The sequence below is a fragment of the Phyllobates terribilis genome, unplaced genomic scaffold, assembly GCF_046119375.1.
Source record: "Phyllobates terribilis strain yellow unplaced genomic scaffold, ASM4611937v1 Scaffold_1__5_contigs__length_1240528914, whole genome shotgun sequence".
Taxonomy (NCBI): Eukaryota; Metazoa; Chordata; class Amphibia; order Anura; family Dendrobatidae; genus Phyllobates; species Phyllobates terribilis.
In genome coordinates, this window is record NW_027362761.1 from 790181977 (window position 1) to 790200035 (window position 18059).

Consider the following 18059-nt stretch of genomic DNA (forward strand, 5'->3'; position numbering starts at 1 on the left):
GAGTGTCAGCCGACTCTCTCATCCAATTCTTGGAAGCCAATATAGCATCCTGGGTATGGTCCCAAACCTCCCGCGCCTCCAGAGCCCAATCTCTGACTCCAGGTTCCACAGAGGAAACTGGCATAGGAACCGGGACGCAGGGATGTTGGCCATTATTCAGACGAAACGGAGTCTGACCTGTGGAATCCGCCACTGCGTTGTTTAGAGGAAACTCTGCCCAAGGAAGCAATATCGCCCAATCATTATGGTTGGCAGAAACAAAATGGCGCGATTATGTCACAAGCGTCTGGTTGGTGCGTTCCAACAGACCATTGGTCTCCGGGTGGTAGGCAGAATAAAGATTCAGTTCAATGCTAAACATATTACACAATTCTCTCCAGAACCGAGAGGTAAATTGTGGACCCTGATCACAGACAATCCTATCAGGCATTCTGTGGAGACGGAAAACGTGACGAATGAACAGTGATGCCAGAACCCAGGAAGAAGGAACCCTAGGAAGAGGAACCAGGTGAACCATCTTAGAAAAATGGTCAGAAACCACCCATATTGTCGTGTTTCCCCGGGACTTAGGTAACTCGACAGCGAAATCCATCCCAACCAGCTCCCAAGGTCTATCCGCCACGGGTAACTGATGAAGAAGACCAGCCGGCCTCTGACGGAACGGTTTATTTCTCGCACAGGAGACACACGGTTGAACGTATTCCTTAATGTCCTGGGGTAACCGAGGCCACCAATACGACCATTGGAGAAACTCCGTGGTACATTTGACCCCAAAATGATCTCCGATCTTAGAGACATGTGCCCAGGAGAGCACCTCATTTTGTAGATTAGGAGTAACGAACGCCCTCCCGTGAGGAACCTGGTTTAGCAACACTGGAGCCACTGTCCGCATACTCTCTGGAGGAACAATAAGCCTGGGGTCGTCCTCGTCCTCAGCCGTATCCATAGACTGGGACAAAGCGTCTGCCTGAGGGTTATTCTCCCCTTTTAGAAAGTGAATGGAAAAATTGATTTGTGAAAAGAAAAGGAACCACCGGGCCTGCCTCGGGTTAAGATGCTGCGCCGTCTGTAGGTACGAGAGATTCTTATGATTGGAATATACCACGAAAGGGTGTTTAGCTCCCTCCAAGAGGTACCTCCACTCCGAAAAAGCCATCTTAATAGCAAGTAATTCTTTCTCCCCAATCATGTAATTCCTCTCTGCAGGAGAGAAGGTCTTGGAGAAGAAAAAACATGGTCTTCTCCGACCCTGTTTGTTCTTTTGAGAGAGAAACACTCCTGCTCCTACAGAGGAAGCGTCGACCTCCAGGAAGAATGGTCTGTCAACATCCGGGTGATGGAGAATGGGAGCTCTGGAAAAATAGGATTTAATCTCCCGGAATGCCTCGGATGTCTCCTTAGACCAATTCTTGGGATTGGCACCCTTCCTGGTTAAAGCGGCCAAAGGAGCCACCAGTGTGGAAAAATGTGGTATGAACTGCCGGTAGTAGTTGACAAACCCCATGAAGCGTTGCACCGCCTTAAGGGAATGGGGCTCCTGCCAGTTCTGTACCGCCACCAACTTTTGTGGGTCCATAGCCAATCCCCTTATTGGATACGATGTAGCCCAGGAACGGTAGAGACTCCCGTTCGAACTGGTATTTCTCCAGCTTACAATACAGAGAATTTGCACGCAAGCGTTCGAAAACTCTGCGAACATCCTCTCTGTGTGTGGAGAGATCCGGGGAAAATATATGAATATTATCAAGATAGACTACCACGGATGATAGCAGCAAATCTCGAAAGATATCGTTGACAAAATCCTGAAAAACAGCGAGGGCATTGCATAACCCGAAGGGCATGACGAGGTACTCATAATGACCATCACGAGTGTTAAAAGCCGTTTTCCACTCGTCACCCTCACAGAATCGCACAAGATTATATGCCCCTCGCAGGTCCAATTTTGTGAAGATGTTAGCCCCTCGCAACCTGTTAAACAGTTCAGAAATAAGGGGCAGAGGGTGTTTATTTTTGATGGTGATGGCATTTAGTCCTCTGTAATCAATGCAGGGACGTAAATCACCCTCTTTCTTCTGGACGAAGAAAAACCCCGCTCCAGCAGGAGAGACCGATTTTCTAATAAACCCCTGGGCCAGGTTCTCTTTGATATAATCTGACATGGCCTGGGTCTCGGGGACAGACAGAGGATAAACCCTACCACGAGGAGGCTCCTTGCCGGGGACCAAATCAATAGGACAGTCATACGGTCGGTGGGGAGGTAAAGTCTCTGCAGCCTTTTTGGAAAAGACATCCGCAAAACTCTGATATTGTACAGGTAGAGCGGCCAAGTCGGTAGAAGGCTCTGAGACTACCCTCGGGGCAGCTGTAACCATACGCTGAGAAACACAATTCTCACCCCAGGAAGAAATTCTCCCCGTATTCCAGTCAATGTGTGGAGTGTGACAACGTAGCCATGGAAGACCCAATAGCACCTCATCCAATCCACCGGGAATAATAAGAAAGGGTGAGTGATTTGCGTGTCCAGCAGTGAACCGTTGACTACCCTAATGTTCATGGGTTTTGGCAGTAACTCCATAGGAATGGTGTGCTTCAGGGCAAATGTTGATGCCAAAAAATTGCCATCGGCGCCAGAATCCACCCACGCCTTGGCAGTAACTGTGGTTGTTCCGAAGAGCAAAGTCACCTCGTACAATAATTTGGAGGAAGAAGCCCCAGAATCTAACACACCTCCTCCAACGGTGGTTAGACACATTCGTTTCCCGACTGCTTGGAACCCTTATTAATGGGATATTCCAAGAGATGTGCTGGTCGGAAACGAGGGGACCTAGACTTAGTCCGGGATATATCCATAGCTTCAGACTTCGGGTCGGGAGCCGCGGGTTTGGAAATAGGTCTAGAGAATGAAGGTGCCAGCCGAAACCAAGGTCTGGAGACCTCCAGCTCTAACTTGCGTTCTGCATGACGCAAATCTATTTGGTTAGTGAGAGTGATTAACTCTTCCAGAGAGGAGGAATCTCTCTGGTAGCTAGGGCATCTTTAATATGCCCAGCCAGACCTTTCCAGAATACCCGGATTAGCAACCGCTCAGACCAATCCAATTCAGCCGCTAAGGTTCTGAACTGGATGGTATAGTGTCTGGCGGTGGCCGAACCCTGCACCATCTCAAGAAGCTTAAGAGTCGTATCATGCGTGACCTGAGGACCTAGGAAAACACTCTTTAGGGCTCTAAGAAAGAGACCCGCATTAGCCACTACTGGGTCATTCCGCTCCCACAGAGGGGTAGCCCACTCCAAAGCCCTGTGAGAAAGTAACGAGATGACAAAACCCACTTTGGCCCTTTCGGAGGGGAACCGTGCCTCCATCATCTCTAACTGAATGGAGCACAGATTAATAAAACCTCTGCAGGATCTGCTGTTGCGAGAAAATTTTTCTGGGAGAGCAAAACGGGGTAGTAGGACAATAGCAGCTGCCGCAGCATTCACCGCAGCCGTGTTTACAAGATTAGCCGCCTGTGAAGCTACCTGGGTAGCTACTGCAGTGAGATCAGCAACCGGGACAGTTTGTTCCAGAGTCCTAAGTCTGGCCTCAAGTTGTTGTATATAGCGCTGCAGTTGCTGGTTGTCAGCCATGTTCGGCTAGGCCCTGGCGCTCTGATACTGTTAAGGGGACGGTTGCAACAACCTTATTAAGTGGAAAGCAACCGAACCCGGGGTCCGCGATGCAGCCTAGAAGACTGCGGCCGAACACCCATCGGGTAAGAATGAAAAACAACCAACTAAAGTATAACTCTCTCCAGTGTTACTACACACCGGGACAGGAAAGGATTTGCACTATCTCCGTTAACTGCATGGAAGATGTGCGATAAATAACGTAGCCGTAGCTCTGTTGACTGCACAAAGACTACGCAGCAGGCGCTAGGAAGAGTGTGTGACTCACGCCGGAGCGTACGTGCTCCCAGCCGGTGTGTGACCGGCCTGCGGAGTAACTCTCCAAGTGGCTAACAGGCGGTGCCAGGGATGCAGAACCCACAGTCTGCTTGGGGTGTATAGCATTCCCCTTGCCGAAGCCAGACTGCCAAATGGGAACTACCTGCCTAAGCACATCTAAACCTGTCTAAGCGACCTGTGCTAATCTGCTGAGCGAACTCTGGCATCGGCAGGTCATGGAGAGAGCAGCTAGGGAGCACATGGAGCCTGCCTAAGTGACCTGTGCTAATCAGCCGAGCGAACTCTGGCATCGGCAGGTCACGGAGAGAGCAGCTAGGGAGCACGTGGAGCCCAAACAGACAAGCGACCACACAAGAACACAACCTAAACAGAATGATCAGAGTGCACCGCCATGCTTGTGGTCGGGCTATTTAAAGACTAAGCCTTGCCCACAGTCGCATTATTGGTCGCACTACTAATGATGTCACCCGCGGCCAATCAGGTGGTACAGGTCACCGGATCAGCTGACACCAAACCACCAATCAAGGTCCGCCATGTCACGGGCATGCTCAGTGCAGTGCACCCTGGACTTAGGCTGTAGCAGCCCTGTTCCCCTCCGCAACCTATGCTTAACGCTACTAGGAACAAAGACCCCAGAGACAGCTTGTACATCTCGTGCAGCTGAGCAGCACCTTCCCCAGCTGGACCAGAATAGGAGACCACAGAATCCACTGATGATTCTGACCCAATTTCAGATCCAGCCAACACCCGACGCCCAACAACGCATGCCTAATATTAATTGACATCAGTGTTATTAAGTCAGTAGCAAGGTTTACATGCCTTTTATATGTCAATGAATAAATATTATTGATATTGAGTTATCAGGGCTAATTTTTTGGGGGGTTTTGTATCATGCCTGATATTTTAATATTTATGGATTGCTGAATAAAATTTATGTTTTTATTCTATTTGGATCGTATGCTCCGTCCCAATTCTCTATAGGCATTCCAGTGACTGGCAGGCTATCCCCGCATACTTATTAGCTGTGTAACAGGCGCCAAACATGCAGGGCGGGGATTCAAGTTTCAAATTCGAGCACTAGCTAATGCTCGCCGAGTGCCAAGCACATTTGAGTAGCCAGATACTCGAGATATATCTGAGTGTGACTGAACATGTTTTCTCATCCCTAGTAAAAAGGCACCAGGCATTTTTTTTGGCTATTCATGTGAATGGGATTGCAAATTATTCAACCTCACCAAGAACTGCAAATTTTATAAAATTCGACTTGAATCTGACTTGTATCAAAACAATTTGATCACTTACACTGGTCACATCAAATATTGATTTCATTTAGATTTTTTTGTTCATCCATTTTGCATTTTGTTATTTTATAAAAATATACGATTAACCCTTCAATTTTTAAAAGTATTCATACATTGCAGCAAATTTTGCCCACCAGCCTAAAACTTTAGCACAGTACATTAAATATAGTCAACTACTAAAGAATTTGAGGAAACCCATCTTGCTATAGTCATGTGACCCCTTCACTTAGTACTCCAGGGGGGCTCACTAAACTTTTGACTCCCTGTAAGGCTGTGTAGCCACTAAATTTGTTGCCTCCCTGTGAATAAAGTTATCGAAACATCTGTGTGAGACTATACCCTTCCTCCTTACCCCATCCTAGAGTGAAGAGCCATTCTACCTCCAAGAAACACTACATCCTAATTGTATTTAAAGGGGCACGCTGTCATATCCAATGTTATTAGGGATTTTCTAACTCTTAACTCAAATTGAAACAATTCCCTTTTAAGTTTATGGGAGCAATTTATTTTGAAGTCTTTGATCAGTGAGTTCATCAATCTTTCCTTAAACCCCCTTCACAAGCCCACTTAAAAAACATGAGACAATCCATTTTTATTATCCTTGTGGTTTTCTGTTGGCCGTCCATGTGTACGTGTGTACCGTCCATGTGTCATTCATGTGTCATCCATGTGTATGTGTGTACCATCCGTGTGACATCCGTTTGCTGTCTGTGTGCCATTCGTGTGACATGGAATAGAATGCAGAATAGACATTACAGATTTGTAGGTGTTAAAGATTTGCAAAGATATAGGTAGATGAATAGATAGATCAATAGATAAATACAAAGATAGATAAAAGATAGATAAATAGATATTCGTGAGATACATAATTAGTCCCGTGTGTGTGTTGGTTACTGTACATGTATTAATCAAATAAATAAATTTTTTCACTAACCAGCAACTGTAAAGCAGACAGTTATGAGCTGATATTATTGGGCTAGGAAAGTCCATGGTCATTAAGCCCTTTCCAGCCTAAAAATACAAACCTGCAGCCGCCCCAGAAGTGGAGCATCACATGAGATGTTCCAATTCTGGTGCTTCACCATCACTCTTCCCGATTGCCCTAATGTGTTGGCAATCACGGTAATAGAGCTTGGTTTTGATGTCAGCTATGTATTGTCCAAAACACAGCTGACATCAAGCCCTGGTGTTAGTATGCAGAAGTGTCTGTCAAACACCCCCATTACTAACCCAGTAATAAAAACACACACACACAAAAAAAAATACTTTATTTAGATAAACACTCCCCGATACTTTCCCTGGTTCACCACTTTATTAAAAAAAAAATATCCCATGCAGGTCTGCCGTAGTACCCCAAATCCAACGTAGTTCAGTGAATGGAAAAGCATAACAAGAACATACACACAAAACACATTTTCCCTCGTTTACCACTCTATTAAAAGTGAAAAGTTCCCATGCAGGTCCAACATAATCCACTGAATCCGACGTAGTCCAAGCGAATACAGCAAAGTCTTTCAAATCCTCCGCACAATGGAGGTTCATTCTGAAGCTTAAAAGTCTTTGCAAATAGCCACTTCTGCAGTCACGCTGCGCTGTGTGAGACCTGGCGATTCTGAAGAGTGGTAACATTACTGATGTTATCGGTGTAGTAGATCTATCTATCTATACATCTACAGTGGGGAATATACAGTTAGGTCCATATATATTTGGACAGAGACAACATTTTTCTAATTTTGGTTCTAGACATTACCACAATGAATTTTAAACAAAACAATTCAGATGCAGTTGAAGTTCAGACTTTCATCTTTCATTTGAGGGTATCCACATTAAAATAGGATGAAGGGTTTAGGAGTTTCAGCTCCTTAACATGTGCCACCCTGTTTTTAAAGGGACCAAAAGTAATTGGACAGATTAAATAATTGTAAATAAAATGTTAATTTCTAGTACTTGGTTGAAAACCCTTTGTTGGCAAATGACTGTCTAAAGTCTTGAACTCATGGACATCACCAGACGCTGTGTTTCCTCCTTTTTGATGCTCTGCCAGGCCTTCACTGTGGTGATTTTCAGTTGCTGCTTGTTTGTGGGCCTTTCTGTCTGAAGTTTAGTCTTTAACAAGTGAAAAGCTACCTTATCAATTTTACCCCACGCGGAGTAGAATAAAAAAATTAAAAAAAAACACAATTCCTGAATTGTTGTTTTTTGTTTATTTTGCCTCCCAAAAATCGAAATAGAATGCGATCAAAAAGTGTCACGTGCCTGAAAATGGCACTAATAAAAACGCCAACTCATCCCGCAAAAAACAAGCCATCACATGACTCTGTCGGCCAAAATATGGAAAAATTATAGCTCTCAAAATATGGCGAAGCAAAAACTAGATTTTACAAAAAAATGCGTCTTTTAGTGTGTGACAGCTGTCAATCATAAAGACCCGATATGATTCTGGTATCTCTGTAGTCGCACCACGCCGAAGAATAAAGTCGTCTAATCACTTATACCGCACTAGGAACGGCGTAAAAAATAAACGCTAGGGCTGGGGTTTGGGTTAGGGTTTTGCTGGGGTTAGGGTTGGAGTTAGGGTTGGGGTTTTTTTTCAAAAGTTAAAAAAAAAAAAAAAAAAAGATGACGATATGGCAACTAGTGTTGAGTGCAAGTGCCCGTTATTTGAGTTTGCATCATGCATCGGGTGCTTGGGTATGCATTGAGTATCGTGGGTGCTCGAGTCTCCGCCCCATATGCTTCGCGGCCAAAAAAACCTCGCGGGGATTGCCTGCCATGCACGAGCGATCCCCGCATGTTTTTTTTTGGGTGTCTAATAACCATGAAACATGCGAGCGGGGACTCGAGCATGTCACTCGAGCACCCTTGATACATGGTGCATACCTGAGTACCCGATGCAAACTCAAGTAGTGAGCACTTGCGCTTAACCCTGCTATTCTCCTTGTTACCACTATAAACTTGTTATCTTCCGGTCATTTTTGACCGGACCTAATAAAGTTTTGATTTTTAGCTAATTTAAGTGTTTTAATTGAATAATTTTTGCAGTATTATATTTTATGTGAACTTAGTTGTTTATAAACAAATGAAAAATGGAAAGAAAAACTTACTTTTTATTTTTTTTGTGTCAAAACATTTAACCCTGCTGTTGTCTTCGGTCAAAAACGACCGATTTTGAACTTTAATATTTTTTAAAATATGCAAGATGCGGTTCTGAAACTTGTGGCTGATTGACTATTCCTCATTTGAGGGGTTCTTACTATGCTTATTGTTATATATATTTTTTTATGTTTACTTTTTGCTCCACAATTTTTTATACACTTGTACTCTTCGGTCAAAAATGACCGATAGCCTTATATAGTGATCTACAGCCATTTTATGAGTAAAATAAAGGAGCTATAATCTCATTTTGGACTATATATTACATCTACTACTATTTATCAATTTATTTAGGTCCTTTTGGTCCATGCAGATTTACACATACATACATTTTCTCATTACAATACTGCTGATGGATTACCTTCCAGTATAGTTATGTGCCAAATATTTTTACCCTGCTGTTCCTGTAAAATAGTTCAATTCAGTTCTCAACATTTCATATTGTAAATGAAGATATTCTCGTTTGTTACTTGTGTTCCCTGATCTAATTTCTGTGAAATGCTGACCTGAAAGAGTACTAATAAATTCTGTCTGAAAAGTGTGTTTGCTTTATTCTGAGCTCTTATCCTAAAGGGTGGGGGTGGGGTTTATTTTATCCTATCAGTAGACAATTGCCATAGTAGTCTATCCAGTTTCATTTTCAGTCCAGCTGGAGAGAGAGCAGAAAGGACATATACAGACAACAGAGTTCTAAAGGATCATCTTTACAGGTATGTAGCAGATAAACTATTTTTTTTATTGTCAAAGTATTCAATTCTTTTGATTAGATGGTATAGTGTAAAGCAGCAATTTATAGGATGAGTGCATGCTTATATGGATGGTCTTGTTTGCGATGCTCCAGCATCACAATCGCAGGGGATTTCTCAATGTGTGATGGGGCCCTAATCGTGCTTATTGTTGTAAAACTGGTAATAGTTTGTTCTCTCATTGTATTATTATTTTTTATGTATATTTTATGTTTTCATTCCAGAGTGTTGCCTCTTTGCCTAATGAGAAAACGTATAATGACTGAAAAAGATTTGGAGGACTTTGTAAACGCCTCTAATTCTGATGATGATGATGATGCCCCGCCTGAGAATGTGTCAGAAGAGGAGGACCACATAAGTGATGAGGAATCCAATGCAGAGCAATCTGATTCTGAAGTGGAATCTGATGAGGAAACCCAGACAACTAGTGGGATCCAAGAAATCCTTTCAAAGAACAAAGATGTCATTTGGAACCTGCAGCCTTTTACTCAGTCTGGTAGAATGTCTTCTAAAGATGTCTTAAAAGGTACACCTGGTCCTACCAGGTATGCTATATCAAGAATTGATGACATACAATCTGCATTCAAATTGTTTATAAATATTACCATACAAAACATCATAATCCAAATGTCCAACATTGATGGACAACAAGTTTATGGCGAGAAATGGAATACTTTAGATTTGACAACTCTAAATGCTTTCATAGGATTACTACTGTTAGCAGGAGTCTACAGGTCATACGGCGAGGCAACCAGTAGTTTATGGGATTCAGAAACTGGTCGCCACATATTTAGGGCCACAATGTCTGTGAAAAGATTTCATCAAATTTCAAGAGTCCTTCGTTTTGATAATAAAAGCAATCGAATTGAAAGAAGAGCCACAGACAAACTTGCCCCTATTAGAGATTTGTGGAACAAATGGGTAGAAAATCTACCAATATTTTATAATCCTGGTGACAATGTGACTGCAGATGAGCAATTAGTCTCGTTCAGAGGTAGGTGTCCATTCAGGCAGTATATTCCAAGTAAGCCTGCAAAGTACGGCATCAAAATATGGACTCTGTGCGACAGCAAAAGTGCGTATGCTCTAAATGCACAGGTATACATAGGAAAACAAGCTGGAGAAAGAGCCAAAAAAAATCAAGGCATGCGAGTAGTCTTGGATTTGACCCAGGGACTCAAAGGACAAAATGTCACATACGACAATTTTTTTACATCATATCAATTAGGGCAGATGTTGATGAAAAGAAAAATGACCATGTTGGATACTATTAGAAAAAATAAGCCAGAACTGCTGCAAGGTATTCTCAGTAAGAGAGACATTTATAGTTCTATGTTTTATTTTACTAAGGATACCACAGTAGTTTCTTACGTCCCAAAAAAACACAAGCAGGTAATTCTGATGAGCACAATGCATCATGATAGTGAAATCAGTAATAGAGATGACAGAAAACCAAACATCATTTTAGAATATAATGCTACAAAAGGGGCTGTTGATACTCTAGATCAACTGATAGGCACTTACACCTGTAAGCGCAAAACAAATCGGTGGCCAATGGTGATTTTTTACAATATGCTTGATGTGTCAGCATACAATGCATTCGTGCTATGGAAGGAAATAGACCCAAATTGGAACAAAAATAAACTATGTAAGAGAAGACTTTTTATAGAGGAGTTGGGAAAATCACTGGTTAGCCCATATATTGAAGAACGAAAGGTAACACCCAGAGCTGATGGAGCGGCAGCCATTGTCCACAGGATCCAACAGCAAGATAAAGAAAATGAACCAACAGCTTACACCAGCACTGCTACAATACCCACGGACGCCACCAGCAACGCAACCAGCCTAAAACGGAAACGATGCGACTTCTGTCCAACATCAAGCAATCACAAATCAAATGTGATATGTTACAGATGTGGAAAATATTTATGCAAAAGACATGTCAATTATACTTGTGACAATTGCAAACAGTAAATTTTGCACTGTGTGACTTATCATTTTACATAAAAAAACTGAACTGTTAATTTTTTTTGTTTTGTTTTTTTGTTGGAAAATAATATAATTACATTTAGTTTATTGTTATTAGTTATAGTTTACAGTTGGATGAATAATTATTTTTGTATGTGCAAATATGCAATATGCATAAATATTCCAATAAAGCCATGTTAAGACTAATGACAACTTATTCAATATGATGACCTAATGTTATCAAATTCTGTGTCGTACCTCTGGGTTCAAAATGTTCACTATGCCCCTTGATAAAATCATTGAGGGGTGTAGTTTCCAAAATGGGGTCATTTGTGGGGGGGTTTCCACTATTTAGGCACATCAGGGGCTTTCCAAACGCGACATGGCGTCCGCTCTCGATTCCAGCCGATTTTGCGTTCAAAAAGTCACACAGTGCTCCTTTCCTTCTGAACTCTGCTGTGCGCCCAAACACTGTATTTTCCCCACATATGGGGTATTGGTGTACTCAGGAGAAATTGCACAAAAGTTTTTGGGGTCCATTTTCTCTTCTTACCCTTGTGAAAATCAAAAAATTGGGGCTAAAACATCATTTTTGTGTAAAAAGTTTGATTTTTTTATTTTCACGGCTCCATGTTATAAACTTCTAGATAAGTTCCCTGAGGGGTCTAGTTTCCAAAATGGTGTCACTTGTGGGGGGTTTCCACTGTTTAGGCACATCAGGGGCTCCCCAAATACAACATGACGTCCGCTAATTATTCAAGCAAATTTTACAATCAAAAAATCAAATGGCGCTCTTTCCCTTCCGAACCCTGCCGTGTGCCTAAACAGTGGTTTTCCCCAACATATGGTGTATCTGCTTACTCAGGAGAAATTGCACAACAAACTGCATGGTGCAATTTCTCCTTTTACCCTTATAAAAATGCAAAAGTGGGGGCTGAAAAACATTTTTGTGGAAAAAATTTGAAAATTGTATTTTTACGGCTCAATGTTATAAACTTCTGTGAAGCACCTGGGGGTTCAAGGTGCTCACCACACATCTAGATAAGTTCCCTGAGGGGTCTAGTTTCCAAAATGGTGTCACTTGTAGGGGGTTTCCACTGTTTAGGCACATCAGGGGCTCCCCAAATGCAACATGTTGTCCGCTAATTATTCAAGCAAATTTTACATTCAAAAAGTCAAATGGCGCTCCTTCCCTTCCAAACCCTGCTGTGCGCCCAAACAGTGGTTTTCCCCCACATATGGGGTATCTGCTTGCTCAGGAGAAACAGCACAACAAACTGCATGGAGAAATTTCTCCTGTTACCCTTATGAAAATGCAAAAGTGGGGGCTGAAAAACATTTTTGTAGAAAAAAATGTGAAAATTGTATTTTTACAGCTCAATGTTATAAACTTCTGTGAAGCACCTGGGGGTTCAAGGTGCTCACCACACATCTAGATAAGTTCCCTGAGAGGTCTAGTTTCCAAAATGGTGTCACTTGTGGGGGGTTTCCACTGTTTAGGCACATCAGGGGCTCCCCAAATGCAACATGGTGTCCGCTAATTATTCAAGCAAATTTTACATTCAAAAAGTCAAATGGCGCTCCTTCCCTTTCGAACCCTGCTGTGCGCCCAAACAGTGTTTTTTTCCCACATATGGGGTATCTCTGTGCTCAGGGGAAATTGCACAACAAATTTTTTGGTCCATTTTTTCCCGTTACCCCTGCGAAAATAAAAAAAATTGGGTCTAAAGTAACATTTTTGAGAAAAAAGTTCAATGTTAACTTTTTTCTTCCACATTACAAAAATTCCTGTGAAGCACCTGAAGGGTTAATAAAGTTCTTGAATGTGGTTTTGAGCACCTTGAGGGGTGCAGTTTTTATAATGGTGTCACTTTTGGGTATTTTCTGTCATAAAGACCCCTCAAAGTGACTTCAAATAAGATGTGGTCCCTAAAAAAATGGTTTTGTAAATTTTGTTGGAAAAATGAGAAATCGCTGGTCAACTTTTAACCCTTATAGCTCCCCAATAAAAAAAAATTTTGGTTCCAAAATTGTGCTGATGTAAAGTAGACATGTGGGAAATGTTATTTATTAACTATTTTGTCTGACATATCTCTGTGATTTAAGTGCATAAAAATGTTCGCCAAATTTCCGTTTTTTTCACAAATAAACGCAAGTGATATCGAAGAAATTTTACCACAATCATGAAGTAGAATATGTCACGAAAAAACAATCTCAGAATCAGGGGGATCCGTTGAAGCGTTCCAGAGTAATTACCTCATAAAGTGACAGTGGTCAGAATTGTAAAAATTGGCCTGGTCATTAACGTGCAAACCACCTTGGGTTGTAAAGGGGTTAAATAATTAAATTGCATTTTATTGCATGAAATGAGTATTTGGTATTTTCATTTATTTATTTATTAACATGTACAGTAGCCCTCGTATCCGCTCATCCCTAGTTGATACTGAATTTTAATATTGGAAATAATTTTGACAAAGAAGAAAATATCTAGCACAGTTCAATAAATAAACATACATAGCATTAGTTATGTGTGGAAAGTAACCATGGAAAAAATATGAATAACATTATGGTGTATATTTTACCAGTAACTGTTAGTGGAATAGGATATGGTATACTCGTACAAGAAATAACATAATGATAGATAATATTCTACTGATTTTAACTACAGTTATGCACATGGGGCTATGCTAGTATCATCAATCAACATTATTCACGGTCCCTTGCTTGCATTAAACATTAGGGCTAAAAGTTTCGCTTCCACAGTTGGATTGTTTGTCTTGTTTAAATGATAGTAAATCAATGAATGTGAAAATAAGTCAGAGCTTTCTTGTTAAGAAAACAATGATGTTAAAAATATGGAGCCCAATATCTATATAATGCTAGAACTCTTTAATACTTAACTTCCAAAGTTTTCTAGAGTTAACCAATCAATTAACCATACCTACTACACCTCCATTACACTAAACCTTTACTTAACTACTTCCATCCTCAGCCAGTTTTATTTTTTGTGCTTTCGTTTTTTCCTCCCTGTTTTCTAAGTGTCATAGCATTCTTATTCTTTTGTCGACTAAGGGTTTATGTTTTGCAAGTTATGAGTTTTTAATGTCACCATTTATTTTCCGATAGAATATACTGGATTTTTCTATCAATTGACCTGCCTGCAAGCTTGTTTTTTACAAAACCAGCTGATGTTTTATTGATACCATTTTGGGATTAATATTTTGTTTTATCCCTTTTTATTGCATTTTTTTGCAGAGGATTGTGAGCAAAAAATGGAAATTCAGGTGTATTTAACTTTTTTTTGCTTTACAACGTTTACTGTACAGTTTAACATATTTATTTAAACTGTACAGAAAAGTCAAACATCAGAATAATGTCAGTTTGAAGCTAAATACCCTGTCTGAGAACTGACTTTGACATCTGACTTTGATATGTGACTTTGACACCTGACTCTAACATCTGACTCTGACATGTGACTGACATTTGATTGTGACATCTGACTTTGAGATTGACTTTGATAATTGAGTTTGACATTTGACTTTGATAACTGAGTTTGACATTTGACTCTGAATCTTACTTTGATATCTGACAACTAACTTATTGTTTGCCTATTATATGTTACTAGCTAAATATCTAATCAAAATAAATAATGAACATATAGTTAATGTTATAATAAAGTTATAGTCATCTGTGTCACACATCGATCTCCTTCATCAGAAGCTGCTGATGAAGGAGATCGACAAAATCTCTGAAACGTGTAAGGTCAGGACGGAGCACTGAGGCTTTTGTCCCTGTGCTGAGCTGTGACATCACACGCCGCTGCTAGATCTTTACACGCGGTCTGCTGAGACACCGGCCGAGGCTCCCCGTGTGCGGGCACCACCAATGCGCTGCACACATACCGGACTTATTCATCAGGTATTTCACCTGGGACTTTGAGCAGACCTTGGATTGGGTGAGTAGTCTGAGAAACCTCTCCCCCTTCTCTTTCTTCCTCCCTCTGTCTGTGAAGACTTGGGTAACATGTCATTTTTATGCAGTTTTATGGGACATTGTGCAAAACTATTTATCAGTCTGGGAGCTGTGGGTGTCTGAATACTGGCAGCATTTGATATTGTATTTTAACAAAGCCTTTGGACACTGACCATTGGGAGACCATTTATTGATGGGGTTTGATTTTTTTTTTGTCTACACCTGTAAACCATACTGGTTATATATATAAAACTCATGGGGTTTGATTTGTCTTTGTCTACAGCTGTAAACCATGCACTGCAGCTACACAGACTAAAACAACTATGTACATTTTACTCAAAACCTATAAAGAGAAAAATCAGAGAAACTGAAAATTTTTTAGTGGTCTCTTAATTTTTGCCAGAGCTGTATAAATGTGCAGTATTACAGCTGTTTTTTGTATTGCATGTATTTTATATGGGTCAAGCCCTTTGGGAATCACAGCAACATATGCAACAATTTTATTTATATGGAGTTTGAATTGCGGACCCCATTGACTTGTCGCATAGAGGTAGCTGTTCAGGTTATACCTGCAATTTACTCCACTTTTAGGGTCTGATGTATAAACCTTTTTGCACTTAGCGCAATGAGACCTATGTTTTTTAAAAATAGTGTTTTTCTATGCACTGTTCACCAATCCAGGGGTGATATCTCATTTGCTGCTTTGATGGTATGAATTATGACATATTAGTTAGCACGGTTGGTTTATTATATATTTTTAATGTCAAAGTTAGATGTTAAAGTCAGATATTAGACTTAGACGTCAAAGTCAGATATCAAAGTCAAATCTCGAAGCAAGATATCAAAGTCAGTTCTCAGACAGGGTATTTAGCCTCAAAGTGACATTATTCTGATGTTTGACTATGTACTAAAATGGACACTATAGTTTGGGTAAATATTTTGTTTTCATTCCTTTATGTTGCATTTGTTGCAGAGGATTGTGACAGAAAAATGGAAATTCAGGTGTTTTTAACTTTTTTTTGCTTAACAGAGTTTACTCTACAGTCTAACATATTTATTTAAACTGCACAGAACAGTGGTATTTTACATATTTATTTTTAATGTCAGAAAAGAGGGGTAATAAGAATCTTTAGGTTTTTTCATTTAATATTTTTAAAAACCTTTTGGTTTGTTCTATATACTGCAATAAAGCAGTATGGTAATATATCGAGGCTTCCTGTGAAATACAGCCTGTTGCTAGACTTTATAGGAGTACTGCATTTTCTGCAGCAGTCATTTGTCCGTCATTTCATATTGGCCTTGTAAAAGGAAATTTTGACCGAAAGTTGGCCTGTTTCATGTACAGATATCCTTTGCTGCATCAATAAATCATGTTTGCTTCACTTGAAAATACCTCTGTGCTGTGGTATCCACATATTATATTCAGTTTCCTCTACTAGATAGCGCAAAATTTGTTTTGACCGGTGTATGCCCACCATATTTCTTCTAAGGAGTACTGAAATTGCAGGCATGGTAGCTTTCAGCAGGCCGCCATTGCCATTTCATGCCAACACATCAGCACTACGTATCTGCTGGGTATGGTGCCAGCTGAGCTCCTGATTGCTAGAACCCTCCTGTTTGTTTTTTCCATCTTGTGTTTTGCGGTCACGTGACAATCTGCCTTTTTATTCCAGGTCCCCCCTTTTGGCTTTGCTGGACTTCAGTGTTGTTTGACTGTTTTGCTAGCCAGGTGCTTCTGTGCCTGTCTCTGTCAGTTTGTTAGGTCCTTCTGGGACCTATAGTACCTTTTTGTCAGTTTATCTTTTTGTGTTCTGCAACAATCTTCTCTGTTCAGGAGGTGTCCCATTTTTGTTCCAGTCCTTAGTTCTTTTAGGGACCCCTTCCTTTATGCTATAGGTCTTCGTTCAGACGAGCCGAGGACTAAGTCGGGTCTGTTCGCAAGGAACAGGCAGCCCGATACATTGTAGGGATTCAGCTTAGTCTTACTGTAGGGATAGCTTTCCCCTTTCTTTCCTTAGCACTTGCTGCAGATCATAACAGTAAGTCCAGCCCAAAAAAACTAAAATGAAAGAAATTCGGGGATCAGTATGGCTTCCATCCAGGATTTGGCACAATGCTTGCAGGGATGTCTCTGGAGGTGGCCGAGCTCCAGCAACACCTGAGTAGCTGTTCTGGAGTGCATTTTGTGGAACCTAAGGTAGGACTGCCTGATGTTTTTTATGGTCAACAGCAAGATTTTTTTTCCTTTAAAAATGCTTGTTAGTTATATTTTCGTTTGAGACAAAGGTCCTCTGGGAATGAATCACAGCGCATTGCTCTTATTATGTCACTTTTTCTTAATGAACCACAGGGGTGCGCTTTTTCTCTCCAACCTAATGATCCATGCTTAAGGTCGGTAGAAGAATTTTTTTCTGCTATGGGTCTATTATATGATGATCCTGATCAAATCTCATCTGCTGAGGCAGAACACAGGCATTTGAATCAGGGGTCAGGTGATATTGAAAATTATTGCACTGAAATGTTTATTTCTTGCTGGTCTGAGTGAAAGGGTTAAGGATTTGCTAATTACATTCCCCGCACTTGAGACTCTGCAGGATGCCATGCAATTAGCTTTTCGTGTAGAAAGAAGGCTGAGATCTAGGCAGAATGAGGAAAGACTCCTGTAATGCCAGGTCCTAGTCCCCAGAAAATCTGCTCAGACGGCGGAGAACCGATGGAGGTTGGGGCGATGTCGCTCCGCTCTCAGGAAAGAGACCAGAGGTTCGCCGAGGGATTGTGTCTTTATTGTGGTAAAGCTGACCATTTGATTAAGTATTGTAAGCTACGTTTAAGTAAAGAAAAAAAAAGGTCAGTTACGCCCGTATAGCTTATTTACGCTCTGCAGGAGTATTTCTTTCAGGGAGTACTACTTTGCAGGAAAATTTGATTAAATTTCAGGTATTTGTGGATTGTGGTTCAACACTTAATGTGAT